The 24,205-nt window shown below is 47.0% G+C and overlaps 1 protein-coding gene across 6 annotated transcripts in view; it reads right to left on the minus strand.

Moving 5' to 3' along the window:
- The window catches only part of LOC146811339 (phosphatidylserine decarboxylase proenzyme, mitochondrial-like), a 105,757-nt gene that overhangs the window by 76,218 nt on the left and 5,334 nt on the right, over nt 1-24,205 (minus strand). The window lies entirely within an intron of this gene.

Raw genomic sequence — 24,205 nt, forward strand, 5'->3', positions numbered from 1 at the left:
TAGACAGATGATGCTACTCTTAACTTAAAGCCTTTCAGGCTCTGGCCCTACACATCAGGGCGGTACCTTAAGGGACACAGATCTTACACACCGCAGATTGTAAGGATGTTCCCCAGAAAATGCTTATTCCGGATGGGGTCTCAGTGAGCAGATCTGTCTCTCTGGTTCAAAGATCTCATGGTTTGATGTCTCGGCTGGTAGATCAATCCCTCATTTTACACTGGTCTCCCAGGCCTGAAGCATCCAGAGTTGAAATATTGTGGAGACAGACACAGGGCCAAATGTACAAAGGGTGTCGGGCAAAGTAAACTGATGCTCCTTCAAGAGACAGAGACAGGTTCAAATGTACAAAGGGTGTCGGGCAAAGCAAACTGATGCTCCCTCAAGAGACAGACACAGGTTCAAATCTACAAAGGGTGTCAGGCAAAGCAAACTGATGCTCCCTCAAGAGACAGACACAGGTTCAAATGTACAAAGGGTGTCGGGCAAAGCAAACTGATGCTCCCTCAAGAGACAGACACAGGTTCAAATGTACAAAGGGTGTCGGGCGAAGCAAACTGATGCTCCCTCAAGAGACAGACACAGGTTCAAATGTACAAAGGGTGTCGGGCAAAGCAAACTGATGCTCCCTCAAGAGACAGACACAGGTTCAAATGTACAAAGGGTGTCGGGCAAAGCAAACTGATGCTCCCTCAAGAGACAGACACAGGTTCAAATGTACAAAGGGTGTTGGGCAAAGCAAACCGATGCTCCCTCAAGAGACAGACACAGGTTCAAATGTACAAAGTGTGTCGGGCAAAGTAAACCGATGCTCCCTCAAGAGACAGACACAGGTTCAAATGTACAAAGGGTGTCGGGCAAAGCAAACTGATGCTCCCTCAAGAGACAGACACAGGTTCAAATGTACAAAGGGTGTCGGGCAAAGCAAACTGATGCTCCCTCAAGAGACAGACACAGGTTCAAATGTACAAAGGGTGTCCGTCAAAGCAAACTGATGCTCCCTCAAGAGACAGACACAGGTTCAAATGTACAAAGTGTGTCGGGCAAAGCAAACTGATGCTCCCTCAAGAGACAGACACAGGTTCAAATGTACAAAGGGTGTCGGGCAAATCAAACTGATGCTCCCTCAAGAGACAGACACAGGTTCAAATGTACAAAGGGTGTCCGTCAAAGCAAACTGATGCTCCCTCAAGAGACAGACACAGGTTCAAATGTACAAAGTGTGTCGGGCAAAGCAAACTGATGCTCCCTCAAGAGACAGACACAGGTTCAAATGTACAAAGGGTGTCGGGCAAAGCAAACTGATGCTCCCCCAAGAGACAGACACAGGTTCAAATGTACAAAGGGTGTCCGTCAAAGCAAACTGATGCTCCCTCAAGAGACAGACACAGGTTCAAATGTACAAAGTGTGTCGGGCAAAGCAAACTGATGCTCCCTCAAGAGACAGACACAGGTTCAAATGTACAAAGGGTGTCGGGCAAATCAAACTGATGCTCCCTCAAGAGACAGACACAGGTTCAAATGTACAAAGGGTGTCGGGCAAAGCAAACTGATGCTCCCTCAAGAGACAGACACAGGGTCAAATGTACAAAGGATGTCGGGCAAAGCAAACCGATGCTCCCTCAAGAGACAGACACAGGTTCAAATGTACAAAGGGTGTCGGGCAAAGCAAACTGATGCTCCCTCAAGAGACAGACACAGAGTCAAATGTACAAAGGGTGTCGGGCAAAGCAAACCGATGCTCCCTCAAGAGACAGACACAGGTTCAAATGTACAAAGTGTGTCGGGCAAAGCAAACTGATGCTCCCTCAAGAGACAGAGAGAGGTTCAAATGTACAAAGTGTGTCGGGCAAAGCAAACTGATGCTCCCTCAAGAGACAGACACAGGGTCAAATGTACAAAGGGTGTCGGGCAAAGCAAACTGATGCTCCCTCAAGAGACAGACACAGGTTCAAATCTACAAAGGGTGTCGGGCAAAGCAAACTGATGCTCCCTCAAGAGACAGACACAGGTTCAAATGTACAAAGGGTGTCGGGCAAAGCAAACTGATGCTCCCTCAAGAGACAGGCACAGGTTCAAATGTACAAAGGGTGTCGGGCAAAGCAAACTGATGCTCCCTCAAGAGACAGGCACAGGTTCAAATGTACAAAGGGTGTCGGGCGAAGCAAACTGATGCTCCCTCAAGAGACAGACACAGGTTCAAATGTACAAAGGGTGTTGGGCGAAGCAAACTGATGCTCCCTCAAGAGACAGACACAGGTTCAAATGTACAAAGGGTGTCGGGCAAAGCAAACTGATGCTCCCTCAAGAGACAGACACAGGTTCAAATGTACAAAGGGTGTCGGGCAAAGCAAACTGATGCTCCCTCAAGAGACAGACACAGGTTCAAATGTACAAAGGGTGTCGGGCAAAGCAAATTGATGCTCCCTCAAGAGACAGACACAGGTTCAAATGTACAAAGGGTGTCGGGCAAAGCAAACCAATGCTCCCTCAAGAGACAGACACAGGTTCAAATGTACAAAGTGTGTCGGGCAAAGCAAACCGATACTCCCTCAAGAGACAGACACAGGTTCAAATGTACAAAGGGTGTCGGGCAAAGCAAACTGATGCTCCCTCAAGAGACAGACACAGGTTCAAATGTACAAAGGGTGTCGGGCAAAGCAAACTGATGCTCCCTCAAGAGACAGACACAGGTTCAAATGTACAAAGGGTGTCGGGCAAAGCAAACTGATGCTCCCTCAAGAGACAGACACAGGTTCAAATGTACAAAGGGTGTCGGGCAAAGCAAACTGATGCTCCCTCAAGAGACAGACACAGGTTCAAATGTACAAAGTGTGTCGGGCAAAGCAAACCGATGCTCCCTCAAGAGACAGACACAGGTTCAAATGTACAAAGGGTGTCGGGCAAAGCAAACTGATGCTCCCTCAAGAGACAGACACAGGTTCAAATGTACAAAGGGTGTCGGGCAAAGCAAACTGATGCTCCCTCAAGAGACAGACACAGGTTCAAATGTACAAAGGGTGTCCGTCAAAGCAAACTGATGCTCCCTCAAGAGACAGACACAGGTTCAAATGTACAAAGTGTGTCGGGCAAAGCAAACTGATGCTCCCTCAAGAGACAGACACAGGTTCAAATGTACAAAGGGTGTCGGGCAAATCAAACTGATGCTCCCTCAAGAGACAGACACAGGTTCAAATGTACAAAGGGTGTCCGTCAAAGCAAACTGATGCTCCCTCAAGAGACAGACACAGGTTCAAATGTACAAAGTGTGTCGGGCAAAGCAAACTGATGCTCCCTCAAGAGACAGACACAGGTTCAAATGTACAAAGGGTGTCGGGCAAAGCAAACTGATGCTCCCCCAAGAGACAGACACAGGTTCAAATGTACAAAGGGTGTCCGTCAAAGCAAACTGATGCTCCCTCAAGAGACAGACACAGGTTCAAATGTACAAAGTGTGTCGGGCAAAGCAAACTGATGCTCCCTCAAGAGACAGACACAGGTTAAAATGTACAAAGTGTGTCGGGCAAAGCACACTGATGCTCCCTCAAGAGACAGACACAGGTTCAAATGTACAAAGGGTGTCGGGCAAAGCAAACTGATGCTCCCTCAAGAGACAGACACAGGTTCAAATGTACAAAGGGTGTCCGTCAAAGCATACTGATGCTCCCTCAAGAGACAGACACAGGTTCAAATGTACAAAGTGTGTCGGGCAAAGCAAACTGATGCTCCCTCAAGAGACAGACACAGGTTCAAATGTACAAAGGGTGTCGGGCAAATCAAACTGATGCTCCCTCAAGAGACAGACAAAGGTTCAAATGTACAAAGGGTGTCGGGCAAAGCAAACTGATGCTCCCTCAAGAGACAGACACAGGGTCAAATGTACAAAGGGTGTCGGGCAAAGCAAACCGATGCTCCCTCAAGAGACAGACACAGGTTCAAATGTACAAAGGGTGTCGGGCAAAGCAAACTGATGCTCCCTCAAGAGACAGACACAGGGTCAAATGTACAAAGGGTGTCGGGCAAAGCAAACCGATGCTCCCTCAAGAGACAGACACAGGTTCAAATGTACAAAGTGTGTCGGGCAAAGCAAACTGATGCTCCCTCAAGCGACAGAGACAGGTTCAAATGTACAAAGTGTGTCGGGCAAAGCAAACTGATGCTCCCTCAAGAGACAGACACAGGGTCAAATGTACAAAGGGTGTCGGGCAAAGCAAACTGATGCTCCCTCAAGAGACAGACACAGGTTCAAATCTACAAAGGGTGTCGGTCAAAGCAAACTGATGCTCCCTCAAGAGACAGACACAGGTTCAAATGTACAAAGGGTGTCTGTCAAAGCAAACTGATGCTCCCTCAAGAGACAGACACAGGTTCAAATGTACAAAGTGTGTCGGGCAAATCAAACTGATGCTCCCTCAAGAGACAGACACAGGTTCAAATGTACAAAGGGTGTCCGTCAAAGCAAACTGATGCTCCCTCAAGAGACAGACACAGGTTCAAATGTACAAAGTGTGTCGGGCAAAGCAAACTGATGCTCCCTCAAGAGACAGACACAGGTTCAAATGTACAAAGGGTGTCCGTCAAAGCAAACTGATGCTCCCTCAAGAGACAGACACAGGTTCAAATGTACAAAGTGTGTCGGGCAAAGCAAACTGATGCTCCCTCAAGAGACAGACACAGGTTAAAATGTACAAAGTGTGTCGGGCAAAGCAAACTGATGCTCCCTCAAGAGACAGACACAGGTTCAAATGTACAAAGGGTGTCGGGCAAAGCAAACTGATGCTCCCTCAAGAGACAGACACAGGTTCAAATGTACAAAGGGTGTCCGTCAAAGCAAACTGATGCTCCCTCAAGAGACAGACACAGGTTCAAATGTACAAAGTGTGTCGGGCAAAGCAAACTGATGCTCCCTCAAGAGACAGACACAGGTTCAAATGTACAAAGGGTGTCGGGCAAATCAAACTGATGCTCCCTCAAGAGACAGACACAGGTTCAAATGTACAAAGGGTGTCCGTCAAAGCAAACTGATGCTCCCTCAAGAGACAGACACAGGTTCAAATGTACAAAGTGTGTCGGGCAAAGCAAACTGATGCTCCCTCAAGAGACAGACACAGGTTCAAATGTACAAAGGGTGTCGGGCAAAGCAAACTGATGCTCCCCCAAGAGACAGACACAGGTTCAAATGTACAAAGGGTGTCCGTCAAAGCAAACTGATGCTCCCTCAAGAGACAGACACAGGTTCAAATGTACAAAGTGTGTCGGGCAAAGCAAACTGATGCTCCCTCAAGAGACAGACACAGGTTAAAATGTACAAAGTGTGTCGGGCAAAGCACACTGATGCTCCCTCAAGAGACAAACACAGGTTCAAATGTACAAAGGGTGTCGGGCAAAGCAAACTGATGCTCCCTCAAGAGACAGACACAGGTTCAAATGTACAAAGGGTGTCCGTCAAAGCATACTGATGCTCCCTCAAGAGACAGACACAGGTTCAAATGTACAAAGTGTGTCGGGCAAAGCAAACTGATGCTCCCTCAAGAGACAGACACAGGTTCAAATGTACAAAGGGTGTCGGGCAAATCAAACTGATGCTCCCTCAAGAGACAGACAAAGGTTCAAATGTACAAAGGGTGTCGGGCAAAGCAAACTGATGCTCCCTCAAGAGACAGACACAGGGTCAAATGTACAAAGGGTGTCGGGCAAAGCAAACCGATGCTCCCTCAAGAGACAGACACAGGTTCAAATGTACAAAGGGTGTCGGGCAAAGCAAACTGATGCTCCCTCAAGAGACAGACACAGGGTCAAATGTACAAAGGGTGTCGGGCAAAGCAAACCGATGCTCCCTCAAGAGACAGACACAGGTTCAAATGTACAAAGTGTGTCGGGCAAAGCAAACTGATGCTCCCTCAAGAGACAGAGACAGGTTCAAATGTACAAAGTGTGTCGGGCAAAGCAAACTGATGCTCCCTCAAGAGACAGACACAGGGTCAAATGTACAAAGGGTGTCGGGCAAAGCAAACTGATGCTCCCTCAAGAGACAGACACAGGTTCAAATCTACAAAGGGTGTCGGTCAAAGCAAACTGATGCTCCCTCAAGAGACAGACACAGGTTCAAATGTACAAAGGGTGTCTGTCAAAGCAAACTGATGCTCCCTCAAGAGACAGACACAGGTTCAAATGTACAAAGTGTGTCGGGCAAATCAAACTGATGCTCCCTCAAGAGACAGACACAGGTTCAAATGTACAAAGGGTGTCCGTCAAAGCAAACTGATGCTCCCTCAAGAGACAGACACAGGTTCAAATGTACAAAGTGTGTCGGGCAAAGCAAACTGATGCTCCCTCAAGAGACAGACACAGGTTCAAATGTACAAAGGGTGTCGGGCAAAGCAAACTGATGCTCCCTCAAGAGACAGACACAGGGTCAAATGTACAAAGGGTGTCGGGCAAAGCAAACCGATGCTCCCTCAAGAGACAGACACAGGTTCAAATGTACAAAGGGTGTCGGGCAAAGCAAACTGATGCTCCCTCAAGAGACAGACACAGGGTCAAATGTACAAAGGGTGTCGGGCAAAGCAAACCGATGCTCCCTCAAGAGACAGACACAGGTTCAAATGTACAAAGTGTGTCGGGCAAAGCAAACTGATGCTCCCTCAAGAGACAGAGACAGGTTCAAATGTACAAAGTGTGTCGGGCAAAGCAAACTGATGCTCCCTCAAGAGACAGACACAGGGTCAAATGTACAAAGGGTGTCGGGCAAAGCAAACTGATGCTCCCTCAAGAGACAGACACAGGTTCAAATCTACAAAGGGTGTCGGGCAAAGCAAACTGATGCTCCCTCAAGAGACAGACACAGGTTCAAATCTACAAAGGGTGTCGGGCAAAGCAAACTGATGCTCCCTCAAGAGACAGACACAGGTTCAAATGTACAAAGGGTGTCGGGCAAAGCAAACTGATGCTCCCTCAAGAGACAGGCACAGGTTCAAATGTACAAAGGGTGTCGGGCAAAGCAAACTGATGCTCCCTCAAGAGACAGACACAGGTTCAAATGTACAAAGGGTGTTGGGCGAAGCAAACTGATGCTCCCTCAAGAGACAGACACAGGTTCAAATGTACAAAGGGTGTTGGGCGAAGCAAACTGATGCTCCCTCAAGAGACAGACACAGGTTCAAATGTACAAAGTGTGTCGGGCAAAGCAAACCGATGCTCCCTCAAGAGACAGACACAGGTTCAAATGTACAAAGGGTGTCGGGCAAAGCAAACTGATGCTCCCTCAAGAGACAGACACAGGTTCAAATGTACAAAGGGTGTCGGGCAAAGCAAACCGATGCTCCCTCAAGAGACAGACACAGGTTCAAATGTACAAAGGGTGTCGGGCAAAGCAAACTGATGCTCCCTCAAGAGACAGACACAGGTTCAAATGTACAAAGGGTGTCAGGCAAAGCAAACTGATGCTCCCTCAAGAGACAGACACAGGTTCAAATGTACAAAGTGTGTCGGGCAAAGCAAACTGATACTCCCTCAAGAGACAGACACAGGTTCAAATGTACAAAGGGTGTCGGGCAAAGCAAACTGATGCTCCCTCAAGAGACAGACACAGGTTCAAATGTACAAAGGGTGTCGGGCAAAGCAAACTGATGCTCTCTCAAGAGACTGATACTCCAAGAGATCAACTCAAAAGAGAGGCTTGTTTTCTTCTTGCCCCTCTGATAGCGAGTACTTCAGCTGCTGCGTCCTACAAAGAGTGTCAACGATGCACCCGGTTCTCATTTGTAAATAATGAGGCAGCCCATGACCCTTGACCCGCACCGTCCCCTCCTGTCTCCTTTCGATTAGCTCCAGGTTTCAGGCTTGCTTTGTTTTCCACATCCTTCTCTTCTTTAACCTGCTCATTGCTGCCTTTAGCAACTGCTGGTTTCTTTTAAAATGTAACAGTTTGTTATGCTTTATTTGGGGAGAACTCCCTCTCCCCCTGTACAGCAAACAGCCCAATCCCACATGCATGTACTATTAGTCATATAGTGTGTGAAAAGTGCTTTAGAGTTACTTCCTTGTCTCGCGCTCTTCCTGGGGTGGGGGAGGGGGTGCAGAGTGCTCTGAGAGTCCTGCTTCAGCATCTTTCCCTCAGTGCAGTAAACTGTGACGTGGCATCGAACACACAGGGGAAGCTGTGGTGTGGCGCGTGGTCTGCACTGCTATTTGACGACTCAGAAGACTGTGTATATACAATACACCAAGCCACGGTATACATGCAAACACACACATACATACATACATATAGACTGATCCCATGCTATAGCAGTTGACAGACCTGTGTATGCTACTTGCGATCCTTTCGACACACTGCTTTCTTTACAACCATAGTGGTAAGACGCCCCTATGTGCTACTACACCCAGTCTGGAGGGCAGACTCTAGGCCTCGCACATTACACCAAAGCTCACAACCAAAATGAGTACTGCCAACGCCCTTATTCCGTCTGTGGGTCACATGTGTAGCAAGGTGTATTACAGGTGTAGAAATGTGGCATTACAGGTGTAGCAATGTGTATTACAGATGTAGCAAGGTGTATTACAGATGTAGAAATGTGGCATTACAGGTATAGCAATGTGTATAACAGATGTAGCAAGGTGCATTACAGATGTAAGAATGTGGCAGTACAAGTTTAGCAATTACCCACCTGATAGTCTGGAAAGTGTTTTGTGGCATCAACAAGGGGTAGGGAAGTGCTAAGTAAATGCTAAAATACAATGCAACACATACACCTGTGATGTAATAGTGCACATTCTGGGATTCTTGCCCCACTCCCCGGCTGATCAAAAATCTAAAAATAAATAAATGCAGGTTATAATGTCAGTTGAAAACTGAATAATTAACTACCCCCTAGGTAAGAAAGCCATATCTCAAACGTGTGACAATTTAATAAATAACTCACCAGACCCACTAAGATAGAGTAAATAAAAAATGGGATTGTGATGTTGCCCATGACAAGGACGATGAATGGGAGAAGGCCAAGTGGGAGGTGGGTTCCGACAGATACAATTTAAAGTGATTCATCTTACATACTACACAGGAAAGAAACGTTGTTCTATACAATGTGTGCAGCCTGACCTCTGCTTAAGAGGATGTGAAATGTGGGAAATTACATACGCGCATGTTGGGAATTCCCTAAAGTTGCCAACTATTGGAAAAGAGCCCGTGAATGCTACAGCAGAGATACAGGGACTGAAACTGACTGGAACATTAAAAAGATGTCCGTGGAATATGGGGGGACCGAGCCCATCTGAAACATAAACTGCTGTTCTGCAATATAGGAATGGCCATTTCCAGGCGAAATATACCCCGCATATGGGATGTGGGAACAACACCGAAGGTGAATGACTGGCTGAAGAGGACGGATGGGTGGCATAAATGGATGGGTGGCATAAGGCAGAAAGACAGGAGAGGGTGTCTAAAGCAGTATCGGAAGATCTGGGGAAAAAGGTGTGAGTTACACAGCCTTGACTATGAAAGACAGCATAATTCATACATCTCTATATATTTCCATATAGTAACAGGGCATAGACTGAACATAAATATACGACAGAACCTATGTATATGATGTATGGAGGGCTCCCAGACAATTAATAACACAGTCTATTGAAAGAGACCACGGGTGACGCTTGTACAATCGTTTATGTTGATATATATGAGAAAGCGGATGTGTGTAGCAAAATGTAAAATGGGAGTAAGATCTCTGAACATGCCAATAAATGGTGTTGTAAACTATTTCAGTGACTTAAAATAATAAACAAAATAGAAAAAAAATCTAAAAACAAGACAGTCCCAGTGGCCTTGGTTGCATCTCTCAGCCCCGAATTAGGGCAGTGCTTTCTCCATGCAAAAAGCTTAGACAGATGATGCTACTCTTAACTTAAAGCAAAGCAGGTGTAGTGGTCAGAGCGCTTTTAAATTCCCACCCTGACTTCTGTAATAATTCTCATGCTGGACGTACATCCCAGCATCTAACAGAGCCTCAAGCTGCCAAGAATGAGGGTTTAGACAAAGTTGTGGTATTAGGAAGTAGAACTACATATCTGGAGCGTGATCATCACTTCCCTGGGTTCTAGCGCCTGTAAAGCGTTATCAATATGTATTTGTATAGCGCTTCGTTGCGATTTGTGTGGTCCCATGGTGATAGGCATCCTTTACTTTTCTGGGACAATAGTTGACAGAAGGGCTGTTAAAATTGGATCTGGTTGCTTACTGTTTTGTTTAATGGTGAATCGCGTTGGATAGTCGCTGACAATGTTTGAATAGACTAAAGTACTGTTAAGAGATGGATTAAATTAGATAGCGGTGGACTCCATCCCTTATGGATCGGTTCAGACAATTGTGTGCATGGACGTATGTGCTGAAGTACATGCTGTTTGTTTTGGGAGACATCTGTTACATCGCGGTGTTCACACCGCGATACGTTTACAACGTGGCCATTACAACGCAAGTCATTACAACGACTTGCGCTGGATGGCGCTATACACTAAGAAATAGTGTGATTTACTATTCCAACACCTTCCCTACTGTTACATAGGCTGGAGTTGGAATAGTAAATCATACTATTCCTAAGTCCAGTGCCCTCCAGTGCAAGTCGTTGTAAAAACTTGCGTTGTAACGAGTGCGTTGTAAACGTATCGCGGTGTGAAGACTGCGATGTAACATCTTATATTCGTTTGTTTTATTCCAGTGGGGAGTATAGGCATGACCTACCTCATCTATAGCTATCTCTCAGGCAGCAACCCCTATATCAGAAGGAAACGCTCTTTATTTTCTGTGCAGAATGTTATGGTCTACAGACCAGAGCTGGTGGCCATCGTTCGGTTTATCCTCACGCCCTTGGGGGTGGGATTTTTCACATCAGGTATTTGACCTCCAGAATTCGCTGCCTGATCTTCTCTTTCTTGGGCCTTCTGAAAGCAGGCTAAACTCTTGCTTTTCCATAAAATCAGTTTGAGCCTCCTCTGCGCCTAAAGACGGCCAACAGGCAGTATAAGCGCGCTATGTGAGTGCCTTGACTCACTCATTCACCTTGCATCAGGCCAACTGTCCTAAAAGGCCTAGTTTTGCACTGCACCTCCGCAGTAAATGAGGGTATGTACATCTATCTCGGCCTATAGAACAGCAAACAATTGGTCATTCGCAATGTTAAACAAAGTTGAAATGCAATTAATGTTTCCAGTAATGTCGGGACTCAAGAATTGTACACATTTTGCATGATGAAAACATTTTTTTTTTAAATCTCCAATGCTTTGCATAGAAAATGTACAACACCATGCTCATCTTTTAGCCAAGATTTTTGTACATTGAAGAGATCTCCTTGAGAGTAGGGACATGCTGAACAGTTGCACGATACATTGTCTATCTTACAGTTTTAATTTATTTGCATTCTTTGAAAACCCAAACATATCCAAATGGATTATTTTACTTTCCAAATAGTCTCTAAGAGGCCGAGCAGGACAAGTACCTTAAGGCTTTGTTTCTTTACCAATGAAAGTGGTTCAGGGTCCCTCCACCTGTTCTTATTCTTTGTAATATTTACTGTGGATGGATTCGCTCTGACTTTCTGATTAGAACTTTCAACTCTCCCAGCACATTGCAGGGATTGGGAGAGAATTTGTTGTATTCTATTTGACCAATCTCTTCTGCTTGGGAAGGAATTTCCCAGCGATTGCACTCCCACACGCTGAGAGCTTGTTCTACTCCATTTGGCTCCTCCAGTCATCATGTAAGGGAGCCATGAGATGGAGATGGCTTCTTCCACCTTACTGCTTTGGTCCTGGGTACCGAAGACCAATCCTGGTCTTTACAACAGCGGAGCCTGAAGGTGGTTCAGTCCAGCCGGTGATGCCAGTGGAGTGGACTTAGAGCTGCAGCACGGGATCCTCTGAAGCATGAAGTGCCCCCTGTGCCTCGTGAGCAGGTCTTTGAAGACATGCCCAAAGCAGCGACATTGAAGTAAGGCGTACAGGTCCCCTCTGTACTTAGCTGTGAAGCTTGGAAGTTGAGGGCAGAGAAGCCTGCTGTGCAGAAGGAAGGGGGTTTCTTAGGAGTCAGAATCTGTGCAGGCCTGTGTAGAAAGCCTACACCCTGGATTACTACAGGAGTCTCTGTACTCCCTACTGTTAGCACCTACACATGCTCAAATGCTTTTCTGTGGCTACCTATTTATGTGACCCTGCCCAGGGCGGAGGACTTCTGTTTCCAATCTCTGTTTTGTTTTCAAAAGCACCAAATGCAGAACGTAAATTGTGAGAAGTTGGCCTGGCATATGCTGTCTCCTAGTTATAGGGGACACCTTGCACCAGTCCAATTCCACTCTTATTGATGATAGGTTTAAGACAACCTTTAAAGAAAGCTATCCCAGTGGTAGCTGTGGAGAGCAGCCTTCAGGCTAAGTCTTGAAGGAGTGTTAAGCTTATTGTTTCACCATAAATAACCTCTTGAATAACCAAATGAAAGAGTAGCCTACACAGGTATATATATAAAATATATGTATTTATTCTAGACAGAATCCCACAGTCTCTTTATGAGGCTAGTGGCAAAGTTACAATTCAAACAAGCATTTATAAACACAATAAATAGCACAGGAATCACAGGGCCCCAGGGGGGGACCAAACCATATATCAAAAAAGTGGTATAAGAACCACGACAATTCTACAGACAGTGCCTAGGGCATTTAGGATCGCTGGCCCCTTAAGAATCCACCCCAGGTTATGAGGAAGGGGATCCACGGGAGGCGCGTGCAGTGGAAATAGCTGCTATCGGGATCTCTATTAAAGCCTATGGAGAATGTCGCGGTTGGATTTACACAGATTAAAGACACTTCTAGCAGGAGTTCAAAGTTAAAACTTTAGAGTTAAGCTTTTGAGGAGCCCACTACCACGAGAGTACCGAGGTACCACTGTTACCTGCCCCAGGGAAGCCGGGTGCAAAGGTCGTTTTTGATGTCGGGTCGCGGGCTGATTTTCAATGGGAAAATGTTCAAAAGTGCTGGTAGCCAAAAGTGTCGATGATGCCGTGAAGATTGAAGTTGTAGAAGTTGTAGAGAAGAACCTGAAAGTAGAGGGGACAGAGTCTGGGTCACGGCACAGTGACCAGGGAGTTCAAAGCAAAGAGCCCTTCAATGTTGGGTGCTTCAAGTGGAAAGAGGTGTAGCTTGGATCTGCAGCCACGGGCTCCGGGAGGCTTCAAGGAAGGCCAGCTTCTGGAGGGCGACTGTCCCACGTTGGATGAGGGTTGCTGCGGTGTTAGTGTCCGGATTGGATCCACTAAGCCTTGGGAACCGCAACCCACGCAAAATCAGCTACTGGTGCAGACCCACGAGGTCTGTGAGAGGTCTCCTTTGGAGAGACTGTAGAGCAGGCCTGGAGCAACTAGGGGAATTCTTAGATATCGAGATTGTCTCCGCTCGGGCCCACAAGTCGAGAGACAAGGGACCGCGGAAGGCAGCAAAATGGGGTGCGTAAAAGGGAGCCCACGGGCCACCGGAGGGGCTAGGGCGCTGATCTTTGGCACAAATGCTGCTTAGTGGTTGGCTCAATAATGGGCAAAAGCACAACTTCCCCACTGGTCAGGGTCGTGTGCTATGCAAGAGGTGGCCGGTGTCCTGGGGTATTAGGAATCTCGGCACCCACGCGGTCCACTGTGTTCAGGTTTGCTGAGCACACTCACTGGCCTCTGGGATGCTTAGGAAACCCACCTCAAGGGTGCTGGAAGTCGACGACGTCCGCAGGAGCAGCGAAGTTCCAACCGGGTCACTTGCAGTGTTTCAGGTGCCTGCCAAGCAGGGGGATAACTCCTTTATCCCAAGGGAGATTTCTTTCGTCAGCTGGGCAGCAGCAAGTCGAAGGTCAAGACTGTAAAGTTCAAGATTAATCTGAGGCTCTGGGGCCACGTTATTCACCTTTATCCCCAAGATTAGGGGAGTGTCCAGAGTAGTGTCCACCAATGAGTGGTGAGGCGGGAAAGGGTGGCTACACCCTCTCCCCTTTGTGTGTTTCCCGCCTGGGCGAGGGGCAGGATGCCCCTAAAATGGTTCCAAGCAGTGTATGCAGAATGCAGGCGCTGTAGCTGCCTACGTGCAACTCTGAAAGGACATTTGGTGCACCCACCCTGTTCCAATCCACATTATCCTGTCTGGGGAGATGCTAACACCTCCCTGCCACAGGAGCCCTATTGTCCAGCTGGCGAGGCTGGGATTTACCCCAGCAACAGCCAGCCAGGGTCGTGTAGGTGGCGGGTAGTAGCCATTTTGTACTACGTGTGCACTTTTAAATTGGTGTCTAAATTCTGCTGCTTTTCCCATATCGCCCCTTTAGCAGGGGGGAATCGTACCCTCATGCCCATGACTGGACTGGGGGTATGATTCCTACATGTTTGACATCAAACACAATATGGTTCTGTGTAGCCATTCTCAAGTTATCGCGTTATCGCAATAGACTTATAATGCGGTTAAGAGTATATGGTATGGCTACACTACAAACAACCCAGCAATGATTTTACGAAGGTTGCAGAGAGGCCCTACTCATGTAGGGGTCCCCCCTCACACATACCTCAGCACCCTGCCTTGTAGGATTAGCAAGGCCTGCTATAGGGGTGACCTATGAGAGTATATGTGTTGTAATGGGGTGGGATATAGGGTACCTATATCCCTGTAAGGGGTGCTAGCACCACCTTACCCAGACTACAGTAGTGGTCTGGTGGTGTCAGTTTGTATGGCTGTCCCAGGGTGGCACAATAAGTGCTGCAGCCCTGGTTGGCCTACTGAGGGACCCATGCCCTGGCTACCTAGGGTACCATCTACAAGGGACTGTCAGGGCATCTTCAGCATCCAATTGGTTTGTACCTAGGGTACTCACATTGTTTAACAGAGGAAGCAGATAGGCTGGGGTCCTGGATAGCAGGGCCACAGCCTGGCTAGAGTCATAAAACAGTCAAAACATCAGCAAAACGTTGGGGGCAACTATGCAGTCGATGCCACTCTCCTACATAAATGTACGCAAGTTCCCAGACAGGAGTTCATTTGGAATGGGCCCCTGAGGAATAAACTCCTCTGTCCGCCTTCTACGGAGCCCTGTGTTGGTGACCTTCCAGGCACTGGATTATGTGTTGCATATGATATGCCTGATGAAGGCATCTTGTGTTCTGATTGTCCTTGACCTTGTGATCATTTTGTACGAGGACAGTCGTGAGACTTCACTTTCCATTCTCTCCATCAAAAGCAAGCCATACAAAAAGGAAAATAGGTCACTGCGCTCCAAGGTTGCGCCACGGGTCAGCACGCCTCCTTACCATAAGAAATCCATAGGACGCTCTGCTTTCTCAGTACAAGCCTCCAAACTCTGGACACTGCCAGCGAAGACTCAGAGCGTTGTGACTTCAGAAGAGAGCTGAAACACAGCTATTTCCAAGATAACTATATCACCCCATAACCCTGATAAAGAACGGAACCCAGAAAAATAATCACTTCGCAAATACAATCTGCAGCCTCCAGGCAGAGACATGGAAACACCCAAGCAGCACACAAGGTTCTATGTCGAGGTGAGTTATGTTGGGCTGACCTGTTTCTAGCCTGGGTATTACGTAGTAATGACAATTCATATATAACCCGCCTGGCCCTCGCTGATACTACTGCCATGAGAGTCGGGGGTCAGGCAGCGGCTGCAGTTCAATCAAACAAGCTGTATAATGACTTACTTATATTGCTTGACTCTTGTGCCCTCACATAATGCAGAACTCCTATGGGTTGCGTCCATCGTCCAGTCCAATACCAGTCCACACTAATCAACCACCCATCACCAACTGAATGGACATGGAATAAGCGAAGAGATCTGCGACATGCCGCTGGCCAATAGAGGACTTTAATTTAGTCCACCGCTGCGAGTCCCAAATGGCTACATACTACGACCACTTATAGATATCTCACACTGATTATCAGATAAGGGATGATGTAACGAAGTCCATACCAGCAGAGCTCCCTCCAACCTATGCCTCCTCTGGACCATTAACCCTATGCTAAAATCTCAGGATGGACATCCCAGTGCAGTGACCAGGTAAGTAGCAAAGCTGTTCAAAGCTGCCAGCTTACTGAAAACCATAACCTTTGACCCTCTCCCACACTTCTTCGCCCACCACAGTACTAAGCGCTGAGTTCCAAAAGATGATAACCGGACCTCGGTGGTCATCACGCACGACAAGGAAACATTTCCCATACAGGATGTAAGCAAAGACAACACCCCTCCAACCACACACCCTACACAATGTAGACTGCTACCCATGTGGGCAACTGCTTCAGCGCCTAACATAAGGGTAGTAAGCGCTATATAAATGTTACAGGACAGTACAATACACTACACGGCTTCCCAGACCTAGATTAGCACTTGCATCCCAGCACGTCTTTCCTGACTTGCATCATGCTCTGGTACCCAGTACTAAAACATTTACATGTACAATGCACCTGTATCCCGGCCTGCAGCTGGCAGTTCAGTCCTAGCCCTGAGACATCCACAGGGCTCTCATAACACCACTCTATCCTTGTTTCCTGTATGAACATGTGATCCAGTGCTGTGCCTAACGGAGGATCTCCCAAAAAGAAAACTATCTGAGTACCGAACAGCCCAAAGCTCCCACAATGCCCATCCATCCTGACCTGCACCACATAGCACTATCCCAGTACAGAGACTTCAAAGCACTTTCACAAAACTTCTCTATCATTGTTTGCAATGCTTAATTTGAGCCGGTGGTTTCCGGTGCTCAGCACCGGCACCACATTTTCCACACCAGCACTTATGACAGTCTGCCACGTGGCGGCGTTGTGAGTCCAATTCAGAAATGAGCACAACAACAGTAGTACATTAATTCACTATACATTAATAGTGACTTATACCTGCCGCCAAAGCTATTCTTATAGTGTTGGGCACCTGGAATAGTCAAAATTGTCACACTTTGTCGGAGCGTGATTGTCCGTAGTTGTGTTGATATTGTCATTGGCAGCGCAGGCATGACAACGGGTGGTGCAAGGGGTCTAGCACTTTTTTTTTTTTTTTACAAACTAAGCACTGCTTTTTTGCAGCGTGCACTGGTGAACCAATGCTGGGGTGCAGGAGGAGCTCTGGGAATATATCAGTATCTGAGGACTGTGCTGCCCAGGGCTCGCACAAAGCACCTCTGATCTGACCTGCACCCTATAGAACTCCCCAGTGCTGAGACAGTGGCGTAACGAAACTTGAGGGGGCCCCCCTGCAAAGTACATGGAGGGGGCCCCCCATTCTCCTCCCCAGTCAAGAGCCCTCAGGCCAGCGACCCGCCATACTGCAGGGGCTCACCCCAGCCATAAAAAAAGGATTCTGGTTCCTCTATTGGTCACATCCGCCTTCTCATCGAGCGATTTACATACATCAGTAAATGCTGCTGCGCCCTCCAGCAAAGTTACATAACACTGCCTCCAGCCGGCCCACCAAACACATCCTCCAACTTGTTGACCCACCTTCAAGTGAAGACCGCTCAGTTAACCACCTCCAAACGCAGGTCACTTCCGTCGTGCCTGCTACTAACGCATCCATTACACTCTACCCTCACCCCTATGAAACCCGCAATTATGCTTTTCTGCCCGCCTTTAAAACCGCCCCTCGGATGTCACTGCAAACCTGTGACCGCCACCTACTGCTCCCCTGTCCATCACCCACAGAAAGACTGATGACCGGTCACCATCTAACCACTGCCTACCAGTAAAGACAGAGCCTTTCAGCTGCTGGCTTCCCCAATGCCACTATGGAAGTTTTAAAAATGTTGAACAATCTCTGCAACTGACCACCTCAAAACATTTCTTCCTGCTAGCCTATACGGCATCAAAGCCGTTCCTGCTACTTTTCATCCTCTGCATGATGCACACAATAATATCAAATGTACAAAGTGTCCGATTTTTGTTTCCTCACGCCAACATTAATTTACACTATGTACCCCACTAAACCATACCTGCTGTCAAAGGCAAACCAGATCCCATATGTAGCACCAGTCAACAAGTACCCCAAGGACAAACACCAGAGAGAATGAGCGATTCATGAATTAAACCTACAATGACAACGTAGCATTTCCCCACCAACTGTCAGCCCAGCGAAGTCTGCAACCGCACAGTAGCCATCAATACCAGCAACGTCTAAAGCGCATTTCCACTTCCTTTCTTTGGCAGCTCCTGATACATATACGTATGCCTTCTGGGCGCCATCTACCACAGACCACAGCATTTTTTGTCTCCCTAAGACTAACCGAATGCTGTCGGTGAACGCTTCTCTTCCCCCTTCCTTACTAATAACTAATGGAGGATAACGAAAAAAATATATATAGTATTTTCTTATGCAAATAGCGTATCAAGCACTTGCTGCCCGCAGTCCTCGCCAGATCCACACAAATCAATATTCTGCTATCGCACCATCCTGTCACCCCTATTATTATCTGAAGATATTTTTTTTATCCCTTCCTTGAACTGGGAAAAGCAATACTTTGCACAAAAACAAGTCCCTTTAAAACCTTTGCTACTTACAGACTCGCAAAGCACTTCCTTGTTTTACTAACTGTTGTAAAGCAAACGGATAACTCATTCTAGGATTGGGATTGTTGTTTAGAGGTGTGGAAGTTAGTACTGAGACATAGGATGATTTTTTGCATACACTCGTTCTTTCCTGCATACGCACAAAAAGAAACATTACAATTTAGCTTAACAAATTGTTCAGAAATGTACCGGAAGGTAAAGAAACAGCCCAAATTATTTTTACAAAGAAAAATAGACAATCGTCAACTTTATACCCCATGACATAAAAGCCTTAGCGTGCACAGCTTGCTCAAATCCACGCTACCTAATTCTACCAAACTCAGCACATTTGAACCTCTCATAATTCCATGCCACACTATTCAACTATAAATAATTTAACCCTACATTCCATACCACATAATTACAATCCTAATTATGAAAAAACATATATTTCTACTTCACTACATACCTCATAATTCCACATCACATAATAACATTCCACACAACTTAATAGCACTCCAAACCACATAAATTACACTCCACACTACACAATTCAAGTACACATAATTCCACTTCAACCTATATAATTATACGTCACACAACATATTTACACGCAACTCCAAAACACAGAATTACCCTCCACAAAATACAACACTGCAAAATGCTACATAATTCCACTCCGCACAATTATACACCACACCATGCCACATAATTCCACACATCACAATTCCACAATTCATCCCCACACAATTCATCACACATAATTACTCCACATAATACCACTCAGCACCACATAATTAACCTTCACATAATTATGCTCTCATCCATATTGCATAAATACACTCCACATAAATCCAGTCTGTCACGTAGCAACATTCCACATAACTACACTTCACACCATGCCTCATAATACCACTCAACATAATTTTCACCCAGCAGCGAACACTTCCACGTCACACATTTCAACTCTACACATTTCCATTCCACACCACATAATTCAACAACAAACTACATAATTCAAACCAACAACAGAATTACATAACACACCACATACATCCAATCTACACCACAAAATTCCACATCATGCTATAATATTTAACAGCACACCACATAAGTAAACTCCACTACATACCACTCCACAACGCAAAATACCATTCCAGATAATCTCACTCCAAGACACACAATCCCACTCCATGACATACAATCCCACTCCACATAATTCCAGTACACTCAATACCACACAATTACTATACACATAATTACATTATTTCGCTACACAGATCCAATCCACACAACACAATTCCACAACTAACAATTCCAATCCAAACCACATATGTCCACTTGACACCACACACATTCACTCCACTCCAAGCAGAAAACACATAGGTAAAATACACTGTCCTTTACAATGTCAATAGCTCTAACTCTCACAAATGCGAGACCAATTGCATTGCAAATGCTTGTTTACCTTCCAATGTGACCGAGCAGATCCTGTTCATTTTTTTTATTTTTATTTATTTTATGGAGTTTTATATAGCTCGAACTTGACCCGTATCGGGTATCATAGCGCTTTACATGAGCACCAGTTGCGTTACATGAGGACACATTCATATTTGTTAGGCACAGGGAGATTAAGAGATTTGCCCAGAATCACAGGATGTTCAGCGTCATTGCTGAGACTTGAACCCAGTTCCCCAGATTCGAGGTCAACCGCCCTAGCCGTTAGGCCAACTCCTCTCCCAAGTATGAGTAAGAATAGGCATTCGAAGGGCTAAGCAGAAGAGCTGAAGTATGTAGATGTAAAAGTAGCGGAAGGTAGGTTCAAGTAGGAGTATGCAGGAGTAAGAGTGCAAGTAGGAGTAGGTAGGACTAAGTTAATGGTAATAAGGGCATTGGTAAATACGGTAGCAAAAGTAAGAATAGCAGTTAGAAGACGTAATAGGAGTAAGAGGAGAAATGAGTAAGAGCAGGAGGAAATAGGCGTAATAAATTGTAAGTGGAAGCAAGAGTATGTTGGAATAATAAAACGTAAGAGTGGGAACAAATATGAGGTGTAAGAGAAAGGTAAAATTAAGAGGTTACGTAGCACAGTAAGAGGAAGTATGAAACCTATGAGTAGAAACAAAAATCAGCAGTAGGCATAAGTAGGAAAAGTTAGTAAATTAAGTGCAAGATTAATGAAAGTAAGATTGAAAGAGACCAAGATGAGAAAAGAAAGACGAAGACAGCAAATCCTTCCATATTCTTCTACGACTCCAGTGCTAACAAAGCGTGACATGCTTTTCATTTTATGTACACATCAGATGAAGAGCAAGGACCTTCCATTAAGCGCTATTGTAACACGCTTCAGTTGGTAACTTGCGTGCAGCTGAAATAGGTACAATTTATGTGTTTTATAGCGCTCACAAACAGCATAAGCGTGTTTCTTGGCACTATTTCAACAAAAGTTAACACTATGCCACTGGCAGAGGTGCAATTTGTTTTATTAATGGGTTGCACACAGACCGGTCTCTGTGACGTGCTGTTCGACGAAAAAGTGCAAGAAAAGACTTCTTAATACCACGTGAGCAGCACTTCAGAACTGTTTGGATAAAGCTTAGCCGATGCCCGGGAGCCGAATAGTGATTTTTGTGTGTCTCTGGCGCCCAGTAGCAGTGTGTTTACCCCGAGGGCCACATTTGGCATGTTCTGATTTGAACTCACCATTATAGAGAGAATGTAATACTAGGTCATTTATTGTCACATGCAACAAGGGTAGTCAATCCCGGCCCCCTTTCTCTGTAGTCCCCGGCACCTGTTTAGAGGTGGACAGGAAGGAGCCCTCTCTCCTTCCAGCACAGCAAGCAATACCACAGAACAGCGCCAAGACCAACACAAACGGCTCCCGGTAGCTCAGCTCATGTGCCCCGGTAGATGTGAGGCTGTGAGCTGATGAGTAAGAGGTTTAGGAGCAGGGTGAGGAGCTGGCAGCCTACACCAGGGTGGAGCAACAGCACCAAGGCGTCTACAGCAACAGGGGACGGGTCTCCTCAGCTACTAAGTGTGAGGCCAGCACGTGGGAGCCATGCAGCGGCAGCCAATGCTTGTAAAGCAAGTAATCAAGCATAGGCAAAGGTAAAATAAAACCAAGCTAGTGCCAACTAACACGAAGGGTGGGACGGGGAATGGTAAAATTGGGGGCAGGAGGCAGGCCCGGCTCCGGGAATTTTTATTTGGGTGGGCCAAGGGTACATTCGGGTGGGCCACTGCTGGCCCGATTTATCGCTTATATATCTAGCCAGGCCTGCTTCTGGGCCCTCCTTTATCTCTCCTTACTCTTACAAGGCACAGTAAAACGCACTCTTTTCAAAGTCTCTTTCTAAATGTTATCACTCTCAAAAAGTGCTTTTCTTCCATGCAATGTCCCTTTGATGGGAAGAGGAAGTTTCTAAGGTGGGAGTATCTAGCAAGTGACACTACCCGGGCTTCCTCTGTGCGAGCCTTCAGGGAGAAACCCTCTTCATTACTACCTCCACCTGACCTTTGACTCTGCAGCGCACTCTCTTACAGGCTTGATTATCCACTTTTCTACCACCCTTCTCCATCACACCTTATCTCACACCTGACCTTGGGCCCTAGCCCCATATCAGCCACCATTCAGTTCCACTTTCACTATTCCCAGTAAAAAACAATAGTAAAATCACCTTCAAACTTGAAACATTGAATATAGCAGTAAAAATAATTAGCATGCATGATAAAGTATGCTCCACAGTTGTCCTAATCACCTGACTGTTAATTAAATAAATGAAAACAGAAAGGCCATGACAGGGCCGGCTTTATTGCTGGTGCAAACGTCTTTTTGACCTCTTTTTTGACCTCTTTCTCTGTAGATAGCTTAACTACCACCCTCCAACAGTACCCTTCATCTCGCCATAGCCACTCCCCCTCATGGCCTCAACCTCAGACTCCCTAACTACCACCCTCCACCAATGTCCCCCATCTTTCTGTAGCTCCCCCACACCCCATGACCTCCTCCTCAGATTCCCTCACTGCCACCCTCCACCAGCGCCCCTCATAGCTTTGTATTTCCCCCCCACCCCATGACCTCCTCCTCAGATTCCCTGCCACCCTCCACCAGTGCCCCTCATCTCTCTGTAGTTCCCCCCCCATGACCCCCTCATCAGATTCCTTCACTGCCACCCTCCACTAGTGCCCCTCATCTCTCTATAGTTCCCCCCACCCCATGACCTCCTCCTCGGCTTCCCTCGCTGCCATCCTTCACTAGTGCCTCTCATTTCTCTGTAGCCCCCCCACCCCATGACCTGCTCCTCAGATTCCCTCACTGCTCCCTCAACCAGCGCCTCTCATCTCTCTGTAGTTCCCCCCCACCCCTGACCTCCTCCTCAGATTCCCTCACTGCCACCCTCCACCAGTGCCCCTCATTTCTCCATAATTCCCCCCACCCCCATAACCTCCTCCTCAGATTCCCTCACTGCTCCCTCAACCAGCGCCCCTCATCTCTCTGTAGTTCCCCCCCACCCCTGACCTCCTCCTCAGATTCCCTCACTGCCACCCTCCACCAGCACCCCTCATCTCTCCGTAGATCCCCCCACCCGTGACCTCCTCTTTGGATTCCCTCACTGCCACCCCCCACTAGTGCCCCTCAGGTCTCTGTAGTTCCCCCACCTCATGACCTCCTCCTCCGCTTCCCTCACTGCCAACCTCCACTAGTGCCCCTCATTTCTACATAGCCCCCCACCCCATGACCTCCTCCTCAGATTCCCTCACTGCTCCCTCCACCAGCGCCCCTCATCTCTCTGTAGTTCCCCCCCACCCCATGACCTCCTCCTCAGATTTCTTCACTGCCGCCCTCCACCAGTACCCCTCATCTCTCTGTAGTTCCCCTCCACCCTGTAACCTCCTCCTCGGATTCCCTCACTGCCACCCTCCACTAGTGCCCCTCATCTCTCTGCTGTTCCCCCCACCCCGTGACCACCTCCTCTGACTCCCTCACTGCCACCCTCCACCAGTGCTCCTCATCTCACTGTAGCTCCCCACCCCATTACCTCTTCCTCGTTTTCCCTCACTGCCACCCTCCACTAGTGCCCCTCATCTTTCCGCAGCTCCACCCCCACTCCAGGACCTCCTCCTCGGCTTCCCTCACTGCCACTCTCCACTAGTGCCCCTCATCTCTCTGTAGTTCCCCCCACCCCGTGACCTCCTCCTCTGACTCCCTCACTGCCACCCTCCACCAGCGCCCCTCATCTCTCCGTAGCTCCCCACCCCATGACCTCTTCCTCGGATTCCCTCACTGCCACCCTCCACTTGTGCCCCTCATCTCTCCGTTGCCCCTCATATCCATTCCATTTGTTGTACAGCGCTACTCATATGAGTGTAGGGTGTCACAGTACTTTACATAACAGCACGCATTATACAGAGACAATAAATCAGTCTATGGGGAATGTCACATAAGCCTATGAGGATTACAAGTGTAGAAATCACGTCATCCATACTAGTGGGCAATATATTTTACGAGGGTTTGGACTGGAGAAGCACAAACTCAGGATTTGAAGAGTACTCCAGTGGTTGGGGGTTGGCTTTACTGATAAAAATGTAATAACTTCCCAAACAAACTCTTTTTGGCAACATTAGAATAATGAAGAAATGGAGAAGTT

The sequence above is a fragment of the Triturus cristatus genome, chromosome 7, assembly GCF_964204655.1.
Source record: "Triturus cristatus chromosome 7, aTriCri1.1, whole genome shotgun sequence".
In the NCBI taxonomy this organism is placed as follows: Eukaryota; Metazoa; Chordata; class Amphibia; order Caudata; family Salamandridae; genus Triturus; species Triturus cristatus.